Source organism: Diabrotica virgifera, chromosome 4 (assembly GCF_917563875.1).
Source record: "Diabrotica virgifera virgifera chromosome 4, PGI_DIABVI_V3a".
In the NCBI taxonomy this organism is placed as follows: Eukaryota; Metazoa; Arthropoda; class Insecta; order Coleoptera; family Chrysomelidae; genus Diabrotica; species Diabrotica virgifera.
The window spans coordinates 253885403-253901296 of record NC_065446.1 but is presented as its reverse complement, the minus strand read 5'-3'; the positions used below and the strand labels follow the sequence as shown (position 1 = coordinate 253901296).

General features: G+C 33.5%; 1 protein-coding gene across 1 annotated transcript in view; it reads left to right on the top strand.

The window, feature by feature from the left end:
* Window positions 1-15894, top strand: part of LOC126883379 (zinc finger protein 91-like) — a 250150-nt gene that overhangs the window by 106828 nt on the left and 127428 nt on the right. The gene's annotated exons all lie outside the window — the stretch shown is intronic.

The window sequence follows — 15894 nt, the reverse complement described above, 5'->3', positions numbered from 1 at the left end:
GAAGATCTGCTACACCTGATTGAACAAAAAAGAGTAGAAAATGAAATGAAGTCGAGAAAATGGGGTTGAATCGGTCACACTTCGACAAAATTGCTCCAGTATTGCAAAGACTGCCCTAGAGTGGAATCACAAAGCAAAAAGAAAATGAGGTCGACCAGCACAAACTTGGAGATCAATCAAAAGGTCAAGGAAAGTCTTTGAATGAGGTGAAGACCTTAGCGTAAAATATAACTTAATGGCGCGTTTTCACTGAAGGTCTATGCTCTACTTAGGCATTCAATAGGTAACCGTATATATAAAATAGCTTGTGAAGGCCTTTCCATCATTTGCCATTTTTTTATCGAACTTTTTTATTATGGTATTTACTAATGTGGTAATAGTACCTAGTGACAGTTATTTCCCCATCGATAGATGATATTTCGACAAGACTCCCTTATACATCAGCATTTTATTTTATTATTCGGGTTGAAACATAATAAAAAATGACTCAGACTATAAGTTAGATAAGGGAAAATGTTTTGATAGTTAAAAGAGAATCGTCAACAACCCTTAAAAAGGATGGATGTGTCTGAGTCGCTCGTCGTCAACAAATCTATGGAAATAAATGCATAGACAAGTGAGTGAGCCAGACCATAGCTACAGTGACGGGGCTGTCGTCCGAATAACTGCTTTCACATCGATCCGCAGCCACCTCGTCTTTAACACAGAATTCACAGTCAGCATAGACCAGGCAATTTTTGAGTACAACAATAGACTGAAATTATAGTATATTATACTAAATTTACAATCAAGATGCAGTAGAAATAAACAAACCAAAACATATTAAATGCTACTAGGAGCACTCCTGAATCATAATTTACAATGTATTATTGTAGAATGGTTTTTTAGAAAAATTCATAAAATAAATTTATATCATGGACCACGAGATCGTAGATTTTTTTCACCCTGTATATGACCAAAAATTGTATAGAGTATAATTTAGTTAATAAACAGTGCTTTTTCGGGGAAGGTAAAATCGTTAATATGGTTTTCGTTAATGGGTTTTTTGAAAGGATTTACAGACAATGGTTGGAAAATATTGGAAAGTGCATGTTATTTCGTTTTATGAACATCAATAGGATTTTTGTAAATAATTCGTAGAAGGTTTAAACGATAAACAAATTTTATTGAGTTTAGAATGTAAGGCCTTGTGTTTAGTTTTTTGAAAAAACGATAGTAATTTGATGTCTCTTAGAATTTTAACAAAATGGAAAGTTGGATACAAGTTAAGTTGGTTTTCTTAGGAAAGGAAAGTATGAATGTCTTGGGTAGAGAGGTTGTTTTGTTGGGTAGAGAAAAATCGATGGAAGGGATGAGAATGTGGAGTCGGAATTTCAGAGAGAAAAGATAGACACTGTGTGATGAATATCGGGAGAGAGCACTCCAGTTACTAAAAAGTGAGAAGTCAGTGTAAAGTGGTGAAATCGGCCTTTGCGAGCAGAATCAAGTTAAAACGAAATTGTTGACCGGTTGAGAAGTAAAATTTTCCTGTGTCCGAGGAAGATTCCTTCGTTCTGTCTAGAACGGGTAGCTGATTGGTATCTATTTGCACAAGATATCGAGCAAGGAGAAAACTGAGTGGAGAAATCAAGCGAGTCCTGGTTTTGTTTGTTTTTGAAGCAGTTTGGACGAGAGGGACCTTTTCGCAACATCAAAAGAGTACGTGTTGGAGAATTAAGAACAACACAATCTGGAAAAAGAAGGAGTGAAGAAACAAAAAGGTTAGTCAAATCATTTGTCGACACGGAGAGAGCTTGTTTATATCCACAACATATATGCTCATTTTTTTTTGTATTGAACAGTTCTATAACTCAGTTAGTCATTCCAACTTAAAGTAATCAATTCAAAAGGAGAAAAGTAAATTTTCTTTAATTTAGTATGAATAAATAATAACTTATTTAAATAATTTTTTTTTTGTTAAAACAAGGAGACATCAGAAATAAAGCTTGATTTATTAAGTAAGAAATTGTGGCAACAAATTTAGATTTTAGTATTTTTTTTTTCAAATCCTATTTATACGGCATATTGGATAAATAAATAATAGATTACATTTATATGATATTGAATGTGTTTAATTTCCCTGTTTTATCCTGGAAGGAGTAAACAACTAGAGATACTAGAAGCCACAAATCAGAGGTATTGCATTGAATACAAAATTAGCCCTGGGAATAAAGTTTATTAGAAAATTTAATTTGAATTTGGTTTTGTTTTTACATAGGCAGAAATTAAAATAATTGAGTAATTAATTAAATTAAGAATTTCCTAATCAATCTAATAACAGAGATAAAGGAGAGAGCATAACAGTATATACATTGTAAATCCCAAATCATGATTTCCAAAGTTTACACATTGTAAATTATGATTCGGGAGTGCCCCTAGTAGCATTTAACATGTCTTGTTTTGTTTATTTCTACTGCATCTTAATTGTAATGATTTAGTATAGTGTACCTTAAAAAGTAGCTCATAGATATTTTTTGCCCTCTCGGTAACCCTGGGCCTGAGATATTCCCCTTGAAAGGGTCAAAAATAGCCCTTGATACGATATCCTATATTTGAAACTATATCCCTGAGCCCGGTGGATCACTTTTAGCGCACAAGGTCTCATTTTTCTTGTTATAATGTCCACTTTTTGATAAAATAATTTGCAAACCCGCAGAAGATATATAGGTACATTTTATTTTATAGGTTAAGAAGAACGAAAAGAAAACTTACAGAAATGAAGAAACCAGCAAATTAAAGGGTTTTAAATCTCTTTCAAACGAGCATTTGTAAATTAAAACCCGGCTAGTATATTCGAAGATCCAGTTGATCCTTCCGCTACCGGAGGGGGTACAGATTGTACCCCAAATTCGATTTTTCATGAATAATTTTTAAAAATGATGGAATTTTGTTTAACTGTTCTAGGTACTTCTTCATTGGGATGTGTAAAAGCATATCCAACCATTTGTTTTCAATTTGACATATTTTTACCTATGACAAGTGCAGCACTGTGCTTGGGGTACAAGTTGTACCCCCTCCGTCAACCGCGGTACAGTTCATTGCGGTCGACGCCACTGACTAAACCAGACGTTTTGCGCACGGCACAAAACCTGTTGTTTTTGGAGATTGAAGATTTATACTGGAAAAGATAGTAACAAACCAGAAAAAGACCAGGGCAAAAGAGTAGTACTTGATTTGGTCTTATTTCTAAAAACTGGTTATGGCATCACTACTGATAATTTCTTTACCAGTGTTCCCTTGGCAAAACAACTCCTAGATCGACAAATAACATTATGTGGAACATTTCGAAAAAACAAGCAGGATATCCCTCCAGCCCTACTACCCAATATTTCTAGACAAGAAAAGTCCTCAGTTTTTGCCTTCACTGAGGAAATAACACTGGCGTCTTACGTTCCTAAAAAGAATAAGGCAGTAATTTTATTGAGTACAGAACATAACGACGATAAAATTAGCGGAGAAGAGACGGACTATAAGCCAGACATAATCTTGCATTACAATTCTACAAAAGGTGCCGTAGATACTATGGATAAGATGGTAAATGAATATTCTTGTAAAAGAGCCTCTAAGAGATGGCCATTTGTTTTGTTTCAAAATCTTCTAGACATTGCAGGTCTGAATGCATACGTATTGTGGACGACAAAGAATTCCATTCGTGCGTATGAAGCTTCTCACAGACGCAGAGAATTTTTACTAAACCTGGGTCAAGAACTTATAAAGCCCCATGTCGATAGGCGACTACCAAGTCCACAGAAATTCCATAAGCGAATTATAAACGCGATGTACGAATTATGCCCACCGCCACCAAGGGAGAATCGCGAAAACGACGCCACCATCTTGAAATCCTCAGGGCGATGTTTACTTTGTCCACGCAAGAAGGACCGCAAAAGCAGAAAAACGTGCAATTCTTGTAAATTCTTTGTTTGTGCTGAACATCAAACAACCACAACAATTCAAACAATAATATGTACAAAATGTAAAGCTAATCAAAAAAACGATAATTAATTTTTTCAAGACACCATATATTTTTTTACTGTTACTTATATTCAATAAAAAATACTTGCATTTGTTTTAATTATGTTTTAACTAAAATTATTGCATTATGTTAATATTTAATTTATAAAAATGCATGGGGTACATAATGTACCCCCTCCGTCAACTACAAAACAACTTGACCCTTCGGTAGCGAAAGGTTAAAAAGAGCCATTTTTTCAAAAATCGCATTTTTTGTCATTTTTGTAAACTGATAGTACTTTTGCCTGGCAACCTCAAATTTCCTCAAAATTTAGACGAAGATAATTCTATATGTTGACAACAACAACCACTTATGGGATTTCTACGCCCGAGTCTTTAACTATTTTTTTGACCGCATACAAATTGAGGTTTTTGCTTCATAAGTAAGCCAATACACGTTGTCGTTAATGATTGCTCTCATCTGTTTGATTAGTCTGCAATATTAGGTCTGGATCCCGCGTATGAAAAAAAAGTTGATTAATAGCAAGCTGAAAATTTGTTAATAGCTTAAGGGCAGGGCCGCGCCGTCCATAAGGGAATGCCTTTTTGGTCTGGCGCCGGTAGGTGTCGAAAAAAAAATTTACCAATACTGAAGTTACCAGAAATATTGAAAAATATGTAAAATTGAAAATTTACCAATCGTAGGTAGATATAAAAATAGCAGTTATTATTACTTTGATCCCCTAAGTGTACGAACCGTTATTTCTCTCATTAAACTGAACTATTATTACTCCATTCACTCACAATAAAATATTGCAAAACTTCTGAATTTTAAAGAACAGCTTGGATTAACATGAAATTTAGCATATACATAGCCAACATGTCAAAGAAGAAAATGATTATTGTGTCGACGTGTGCTTTTGCCCTAGGGAGTACCACGTACGTTCCCAAGTCAATATCTACTTTTCGAGTTATTTGCGAGTGAATAATGTTTATTTTTCAACAAAAAAAAAACACGTTTTTAGACGGTTTTTCGCAAATAACTCAAAAAGTAAGTATTTTATCAAAAATATATTCTTGGGAAAAATTTTGAAAAAAATCACTTCCTTCAAAATTTCAAGTTATTTTTATTAATTTAAAACCAAATTTTTTTTCAAAAATAAGCCCTTTGAAACGGTGAAACTTCCAGATCATATAAATATACATAAGTAAAGTAAATTTTAAAGCTGTAACGATTAATTTCACTGGAGATGCTAATTAAGCGGAGCTTTTTACGATGTTTTTGACGGAAAAAAAAAGGACCAACTTTATTTTCAGCGTTACTGGCTTACTTTTGCTGCTAGAAACTTTTTTAATAAACAAAAATAAAGCTTTTTCTAAAGACTTTAAAAAAATTATAACGAGTTTTGCCCGAAAAGTTTTTGGTTATTTCACGTTGAAATGTTCGATTTGAAATTTGACGAATACGAACCCACTTTTCTCGAGCTACAACTCTTCCTCTACTAGATCTACCGAGTTCATGCGTGCATAAGTTTTTTTAATTTTTTTATAACCTATATATTGCTAAGAACATTTTTTTAATAAAATATACACTTTTTGTGTTATTTGCGAAAAACCGTCTAAAACCGTGGTTTTTATGTTGAAAAATGAACATATTCACTCGCAAATAACTCGAAAAATATTGACTTATTGAAAAAACTGTATCTGGAACAAAAGTTGCTTAGAGTTGGTCAGTTTATCCACTTCCGGAATTTATTTTAACGTATATTTTTTCATCCCCGACGACGCAATATCAATTGTTTTCTTTGTTATAAATAAGCTATGCGTATGTCAAATTTCATGTCAATCCAAGCGGTTCTTTAATATACAGGGCAAAAACCATGAGCAAATGAACACTATGGTAATAATAATTATATATTTATTTCTTCTCTGATAATGTAATCGTTGTTTTTTGTAAATATTTATAGTACAGTGGAACCCCGATAAGTCGGCCCCCGATAACCCGGAAGTCCGGCTAACCCGGACCGATTTTCAGCAGACAAACATTTCAACAATAAAAATGTAGTATCCGTTGCAAGATAATTCGGATGGAATTCCCCAGATTATTTTGTTCTTGATATCGGCCCAGTCTCTTAATCTGGGGAATTCCATCCGAATTATCTTGCAAGGGATAGTATGTGTAATTTGAACCATTTATACGATAGTAAAAATAACTCATGGCACACGGCGGCGGCGGCAGATCGATGGTCATTGTCTCGGATTTATCGGAAACAACAGGCACCTGTTATTCCTTTATTTATTTCAAACTGTCTTAGCATTGTTTAAAAAAGACTAAAAGACTATTTAAAAAATTCTTTTTAAAACAATGGTCTTAGTTTTCCCTGTTCATAACATCGTTCTGATTGTGACTGTATTGTGTGTAGTATAGTCTTGTATTGTTTGCTTCCGTTTTCTTAGGTTTGTGTTTGCGTGTTTTTAATAATTTAGATGTGTAGTTCATGTTATTTCAATTATAACGGAGTTTATCTGTAAGTATACCGTATTTTATTAATTTTTACCATATTCTCCGGCTAACCCGGATTTTCGATAACCCGGATCGGCCGCGGTCCCGATTAATCCGAGTTATCGAGGTTCCACTGTATTCATAATAACTTACCAGTATAATATTACTTTACTGCTGCTGAAAATCTAAGAGCAGAAAATATGGGTTACCCAGAGGGCCATGCTAAGAATCACAAGGAGACAGAATACAAAATAATATCAGGCAAAGGACAAAAATCAAAGACATAGTAGAACATGTAGGAAAGAAGAAATGGAGATGTGCAGGTCAATGGCAAGAACATCGATCAACAGCTAGACTAGAAGAATATTGGAATAGCGACCGCCGGCGGACAATCGCATAAACGAAGCAGATATCGACCACCAACGCGCTGGAGTGACGATGTAAAGAGAACTGTCGGGAACTGGATAGCTGGTAGCTCAAGATTGGGAGACATGGAGAAACTTAGAGGATTCCTATGTTCAGCAGTGGACGATAACGGTTAGGTTATGATGATGATGATGATACTTTCCTATCACATAAAAAATAGTTTGTAGGTATACCGTATAACGATTCACTAAGCTACAAAAATCTACTTACAAAGGAAGGAGGAAAGGGGCGCCTAAAATTACTTGCCCCAGGGCGCTTGAAAGCCTTGGCGCGGCCCTGCTTAAGGGTGTCTAGTCGGATAAACTTTGATATATGGGAACACTGTAACAGGGGCAGTTTTAATTGTGGAACAGGTTAAAAATTTGGAACGGTCAGACCACGAAAACGGCACATTTATTTTGTCCGACAGAACAGACTTAAACTCTCCTAACAGAGATTAAACGCTCATGCAAAAATCAGACTGCTATTTATCACCTGTCATAATTCCTGTCATTTGACATATTCTACATGTTCCACTCATTAAAACGCCCATTTGGTGATAAATAGCAGTCTGATTTTTGCATGAGAGTTTAATCTCGGTTCGGAGAGTTTAAGTCTGTTCTGTCGGACAAAATCCATGTGCCGTTTTCGTGGTTTCACCGTTCCAAATTTCTAACCTGTTCCACAATTAAAACTTCCCCTGTTCCAGTGTTCCCATATATCAAAGTTTGTCCGACTAGACACCCTTAAGCTATTAACAAATTTTCAGCTTGCTATTAATCATCTTTTTTTTTCATTCGCGGGATCCAGACCTATATTAGAATTCGCCGAATTATTAAAATAGATATCAAATCCGAAATTTTAAGCGTTTAAGCAAGCCTTTAGGTAGCCGAGAACCAAAGGTATGGCAGTTTTAATTTTATTATCTCTAAAATCTGACATATTGTGGAGGGTATATCTGGATTAATTTGGCATAATGTGTCCAAATTACTGTAACTTTCGAGATTTGATGGTGGTCAGTACTTCTCGGTTCTTCTTCATTCTTCATTCTTCTGAGGACCTCGTAATTTGTGACTTGGTGAGTCCACGTGATTGTAAGTATTCTATGATATAGCCACATCTCAAATGCTTCCAGGATTTATTCATATTAAATTAATGGAATCTTGGATTCGGTTCGAAAGTCATTTTTTTTGTAGAAGAGTAACTCGTTACAAAAAAAAACTTTTTTTGTTGTTTCTTTTGGTTGTAACGAAAATTAGATTTTTTATACAGAACTTTAAAATTTTGTTGTTGTCGGGTTCAACAGACACAAACAAAGGCCCTTTATAATTTCAGCTCAGAGCTACCATGGATTTTGGTCGAGTTTCCTCGGTCTAACACTACAGAAACAATCGTCAGCCCTTCTCCTTCGTTTGCGGGTTGCATACACTCATATACAACAGTTACAAAACCACTTAATTTATTATTTATTGCCGTATAAATGCTCGACTACGTGGTGACGATTCCTTGTTGCATGAGAATTGCTTCAATAAGGGATGTTCTTAGTCTACAGGGCGGACGACCAACAGTAGAAACGTAACGAAGTATACTTTAGGTCAAAGATAGAGTCCGCCTGAAGTTGCGGGATGTAAATTAACTAATTAACAAATATTTAACGGTTAATGTCGGATCATATAAAGGGTGTTTCAAAAAAGGTAACACTGTCTCTAGGATAGGTAAAAAAAGAATGTGTGTGTACTTTGTACGCACGTAAGAAGTTATACTTCTATTATATGATTATAAACGAAATTAATATACTTTTTATTTATATTTTATTTAAATATTAAATTAATTTATACTTACTACTTCTCAAACATTTTTATTAAAACAGTGCCAAAAATTAAAATAATAAAAAAATAAAACACACACAAGTACATAAAAAATGCCACAAATGATTTCTGAACATTAATTGTCGGAAATTTTTTTAACTAAATACGTATTTTCTGAAAATAAAATTATATAATAAATATACTTACAATCATAAAATGTATAAAAAAAAATAAAAAAATAAAAGTTTCTATTGGGATTCGAACCAACTTACCAAGCGGCTGGTATTTGCGTTGTATTTTAAGTCACCCGCATTAAAACTTCGCCACAGAGACAGCTTGTCATTATGTGCGAAGATCGTCTAACTAAACAGATTAACCTTTTGACATTTTTAACTTATGTAAATCAAATTATTTTGATTTTGAATTGAAATGATTTAGAATTGAAAAAATACAACAAAACATAGAGTAAGAAAACAATATATTAGGTGAATATTATTTAAATAAAAGTATTACATACTACTTATGTATTTTGGTAGGTTCAAGGTAGGTATCGGAGCCCGTATAACGACTAATAAATTTCGCAATCACTTGCGTCGTGCAAAGTGGCTATGTTCAAATATCATAACAAAATTTGATCAACTATTTATAAAACACTTACCAGTGAAAGATTCTTTAGCTCTGAATAAGCGAGATCTGCGGCACTCATACTAGTCACAGTTTGATGAGCTTTCACATTGGCATCCAACAATCATCTCTTCTATGTAAATAAGTCCAAAAATATAATATGAAAACTATTTAAAAAGGCAGTATAACCATTAACTAACTTTTTGTTTGTTTGTTTCTCTTCCAACAAATTTTAAAACGCAACAAGCATACATTATAACCAAACCACAGTCCCACAGCTGTGCCACAGCTGCCATATTGGATAATTTTTGTCATGTCATTTGAACATCCAATCAGAACAAAGTTATAATGCGCATGCGCCCGGTCGCTAGGTTTTCCCATATAAAATTTCACCGTCATTACGTCCGTAAAGAAGTATAACTTCAAAAACTCAAAAATAATATTTGGGGTTTGCTTAGTGAAAAATTTTTGTAACGTCATCCGTCATCCGTTTTCAATATAATAGGCCTGGATTCCGCGTGCCTAAAAAAGTTGACAAGTGTCTAGTCGGACAAACTTTAATGTACGAGAACACTGGAACAGGGTAAGTTTTAATTGTGGAACAGGTTACAGGTTTCGAGCGTTAGACTACGAAAAACGTCCCATGTTTTTGTTGGACAGAACTTCCAATTGATTAAAGGGAAGACCCAAACTTAGATACATGGAACAAGTGGAACAAGATCTGAAAACACTTGAGATTACCAACTGGAAAAACAAAGCAAAGAACAAAACAGAATGGCGGAAAATCCTAGAACAAGCCAGGACCGAAAATGATTGTCGAGCTACTGATGATGATGAATAACTAAAATAATAACACTACACAAGTATTAACTTAGAAATATGCTATAGAACAAAAGTTGCTTAGAATTTGTCAGTTTATCCATTTCCGGACTTATTTTGAACTTATATTTTTTCACACCCGAGAAAGGGTGAAACTCACCTCCAGGGCAAAAGCACAAATCGGCAAAATTGTTAATATTTTTTATGTGTATGCCAAATTTCATGTCAATTCAAGCGGTTCTTTAAAGTTTTCAGAAAAACCGTGAGTCAATGGACTATTATTACCAGTAACAATGAGAGCACACAGCACAATTATTTAATAGTTAAAAATCCAATGTACAACCTAAATATTTTCCGGCCTGGTCTAACCATGTTTGTATGAGTAGCATGACTTTATTTAAATTTTTATATTTTAAAAATCCCCAAATCTTCAAATACTAGATAGGAAACTTCTAGGCTATTACAAAAATAAAGTAAAAACTTACCTTTTTCAACAGGAGTAACAGTACGAAATAATACAAACAGGTGAGTAATATTCAGTGGCGACGCGTGACTTTTTCTAAAGTGTTACCAAAACCAGAAGTATTTTATAAATATTTTTATATATACAGTGTTCCCATACATCAAAGTTTGTCCGACTAGACACCGTGAATTTTCAGCTTGCTATTAATCACCTTTTTTGGTACGCGCAATCCAGGTCTATTATAAAAATAGACGAAATACAGAAATAAAATTAAAAAGTTAAAAATTTAAGAAACTATATAAAGTATCTACAAACTAAAAACATATTTGTTGTTTTTAGGTAAAATATGTATTATATCACCTTTATACTTTATTAAAAAATCCAAATTGTATAATTAATATACTAATCAGTACATTCATTTGTCATTTTTAGCCTAAAATATTAAATAATTTTTATTGTATTGATTATACACTACAATGTACTGTATAATCAATATTATTATATGTCATATAATAATGTTGTTGTTAATTAATATATTTCGACAAGTAATTAAAATCGATTAATATGATTTATATAGGATAAAAAGGTATAGATATGTTATCTGTATAGTAAGCAAGTACAGTTACAAGTTATAAACTAATAATTAATAATGCATATTATGCAATAATCGAATCCAAAGGGCCGGTACGGTTAACTAACCGGAGTTTAATCGAGAAAATACCGGCCCTAAGAATAACAGACTTCATAAATGGAATTATAATTATTACCTATAATTATAATAATAATTAAAATTGCATTTATTAAGTCTGATATTCTTACGGTCAGTATTTTCTGTCCCGATTAGCTAACCGAGACATAAAGTACCTACCGGCCCTTACCTAACCGTGTCACCAAATTAAAATTTGGTAACACGAATAATAATCCACAGCGGCTTAAGAGCCATCATGCCCGCAAAATTTTCAGAGACGATCCAGTCCTCTAGTCCTCTGACCGATACAAAGATCCTACAATCGTTGCCACTCACAGAAGTGGTAAATAACGGCGCGGCGCACGGTAAGTAAGGGCACAGTATAAAGAGGGAACCTCTATATACTGTGGTAAGGGCGTATTATAATAACGTGCAACCGATTTTACATAAACTCGCTGATATTTTCGTGCTTCTAGTTTGCTATTTTACTGAATTAGGTAGATACTATTAAGAGGAAACAGTAGCGATCAACAGGTAGCGAAAACGCGTTCCAAGATTGCGGCTGTAATTTTGAATATTTTTTCGAGATATTTGGCACACGTATTCGTAATATAATAAAGAATGGCGGTACAGAGCCCAATTTGAAAAATATATTAATATGTGGAAATTACTCTGTAATTAAATACAATATTAAAAAAACGAGCCTGTACCGCCATTAAGAAGAACAAAAAAATATACTTTCTTCAAATAAACTTTTTTATCCGATGCCTAGATTTTGTGTCATTTTGGAACTACTAAAATTTTTTATTTCATTAGTAGTTCCAAAATGACACAAAATCTAGGCATCGGATAAAAAAGTTTATTTGAAGAAAGTATATTTTTTTGTTCTTCTTAATGGCGGTACAGGCTCGTTTTTTTAATATTGTATTTAATTACAGAGTAATTTCCACATATTAATATATTTTTTAAATTGGGCTCTGTACCGCCATTCTTTATTATATCACGAATACGTGTGCCAAATATCTCGAAAAAATATTCAAAATTATAGCCGCAATCTTGGAACGCGTTTTGGCTACCTGTTGATCGCTACTGTATCACCTTAACAAATATTTCTATTTTAAAAAAATATAAATGGAATTATTTAATAGTAGTCATAAAATATTTATTTGCAAATTTTAACTGTTACCAATGGTAACAATGGTTACATGGACGCTTCGCCAGTGGTAATATTGCTGTTTTACTAGATTATCGTAAATTGCATTACAGCTGGCAATTATTATTCTTTCTGCAAGTAGCAACAAAGTCACAAAACAAATGGGTATGACTGGTTTAGTGCCAGATTTTCAGATTTGCTTATGCCACAATTTTTGTCAACGGGATAATTTAAGGTCAAACTCGTAACCAAATTATGACTCAACAAAAAAAGATGCATGATGTAGAATACGATTTAAATAAATTATTGTAGGCGTAGGAGGCAAGTTTGGCTCAAATTTAAGTCCAAACTTTGTAAATGTGGAGTAAGCAATGTTTTGATCAATGTTATTATACTCAGTGGCGTAGTGCCAAGTCAAGATAACAATAAATAAGAAATTATTTTTGATATACATAATTATGTTTGCATAAAACAAAAATTATTTTATGTGAATAATGTGCTGACTTTTTTTTGTTTGGAATTTTGTGGGGGCCCCCGGAATGTGGGAGTCCCGGGTAGCTGCCCAGCCTGCCCTCCCTTAAATCCGGCCCTGGTCTCATTAGGGAGTTGAGATATTCATCTGTTAAGTGAGATCTCTACCGATTTTTAATAAAGTCCATTCTTGATAAAGCGGCTTCGCACACATAAGTTGAGCCAAACATAGTACACAATTTCATGGCCAGACATTTTCAAAATTGCCAAACACTAGGTACATTCTGAATTTATTGACGGTCCGCACAAACTAGCTCACGGTCCGGATGCGGACCGCGGTCCTCTAATTGGTGACCCCTGGTAACTGATAAGAACATTACTTGAAATAATATAAAAAACGATCAGAAGCTGACAATGTCCGATTGTTTTAGTAATTGTATGTTGACCAAGGATCATTATTGATTGGTCAACATACAATTACTAAAACGTACGGACATTGATAGCTTCTGATCATTTTCTTTGATTATGTAAAGTAATGCTATTATCAGTTAGGCCACTCCGGCTCTCATGGCCTAATTATGAATGAGCAAATTTAAACAAACAGCTTTTCCGTCCTCAACTGATTAATAAAAACTATAAACTATAGACGCATCGTAAAAATACTTCACTTGAGAAAAGCTCTCTGCTGAATCAGTTCGACGCTTGAAAGGTAAAACTGCTAATACGCCAATTACGAATTTTACAGGAGAACCGTTTAAAGTTTGAAATTTTATAAATAAAAATCATAATTTTTGTTGTAAGCTTACTATCTTGGCAAATCTTAGGAATATAACTGTTTTATAGTAGAATGCTTTCATGGTATAAATTTCTAAAAGAAATATTGTCTAGTTTTAAAATTAATGGCGTATTATACAAAGTGATTTTTGAGAATTAAATCAGGAGAAATGTATTACATATAAGCATAATGCGTTATATAACCAGGTAACTGAAAACGGCTAATTTACCAAATATGAGTAATTTTATGAGAAGGTGAAATGTTTTATAATATATTTATCTTATAAGTGCAAGCTATTAGAAGTGTCTTTTGTGAAAATTAAAAGAATATAAGTCATTCTCGGTTTAAATTCTAATATTATTTTATTATATTTATTGCATAATTATTAGATATTCTAGACATTTTACATTGAAAAACAAAAAGAAATAGTTCAAGTTACTAGAAAATACTTTATTTCTACGAAAAATACCAGTTAGGTTCATGACAAAAACAATAAAAAACACATCAGCAATATATTAAAGTTGAACTCAATCTTCTTCGTCAGTCTCTGGAAGATTTACACTATTACCTGTAGGTAAATTTGAATATTCATTATGATATTGCAAGGGTATGACATTCGATTGGCACAATTTATTCAGATCGCCATATTTTTCTTTGGAAATTAACAAAGGTGTTGGATGTAAGTTGCAATTTTCTGGATTATTTACTTTACCGCTGATTAGTATGATCTCTTCTTGAGCATCTGAGGCCATCGAAAACTCTGCATACATCTTATTTGGTTCAGACTTCTTGAATGTAACGACTCTAATTTTACTTATTTTTCCTGCAAGATTTTCTTTAAAATATTTGTCTGATATATGATCCCATGACGTAAAATCTTTATGGAGCATGGGGTGAACTGCATAAGGTTCAGGAATGTGACGAGCTAATTCAAACACAGTTGGCCATTGTGAAGGTGCCCAAATAATATGCTTAGCTATGCTTTTTCTATGAAAGAATACATGCTGACAACTGGCATGTAAGAGTGACCTGGCAGAAGATAATTAATCTGAATCACATTTATATTTTTGCAGGACATCAAGTTGTAGCGGAGAGCGGCCAAAACAGTACGGTTCTTATTTTGACCTGGGCATGAATCACAATAAAGCAATCGCTTCGTAATTGTCCCACGATCATCAATTGTTTTCATGAACGATACTAGATATGTAGCTATTTCATTAGCTCCTCTCTTTCCTAGGCTTTCATTCCAATAATAGCAGTGGCCTTTCCGTGTTGTACTTTCATAAAAAGTAAAGATATACACTGCCAATTTTCTGGAGTAATAAAGTAGCATACTTTCCCCGTACGGTGTATTTAAAACTTTCTGTAAGTCGAACGAGGCGCACAAGATACTTTTATTTTTCTCATGAATTTTTTGATGATATTCAAATCTCTTCTTGCTTTCAACCTTTTCTTTGTCATGTTCATGCTATCTTCTTGCTTTCAACCTTTTCTTTGTCATGTTCATGCTATTCTACTTCAGTTTCCGGTCTAGGGTTATTTTCGAAACCAACACACTTGACACATTTGTCTTTCTTGGGAATATGAATTCAGATATTGATTTCTTCCGTAAATATTTTTCTAAATAACCTCTCTGACACAACGTCTCTTTTCTTATATAGTTTATAAAGATTTGTAATGTTCTTAAACTCATTGGGCAAATAAAGTTTCGTGGAGTCTTTTCTTGCATAGAGTGTGACGGCACTGCTGGCAAACTTGTAATGAAGTCTCTTACAGAATTTAAGATTTCATCCTTTGTTTTATTCGGAGGGATAGTTTTTCTATCCTCTTTACCCAAACCATAACAAGCATTAAAGAGTGTGTAATAAACATAATAATGCAAGACTGGACAAAAAACCGTTAGAACGTTAACATTACGTATTTTTTATCATAGAAAACAAAGGGTAATTGTTTAAAAAGTGTTTATCTTTGGAAAGACTGTCTTCGAATTGGATAATGTAGCAAGCTTGATATTATTTTAAACAGATAAAATGTATAATACGCCAGCTGTACCCGTCCGTCATGTAAACAAAACTGTTTTAAGCACCACAATGCAAAAATATTCTGCCATATGAAATGACTAACACGGCTTTAAGGCTCTAATACCTGAAAGTAAAATTGACTTATTTGCTAGAATCAAACGTGGTGGGTGTATT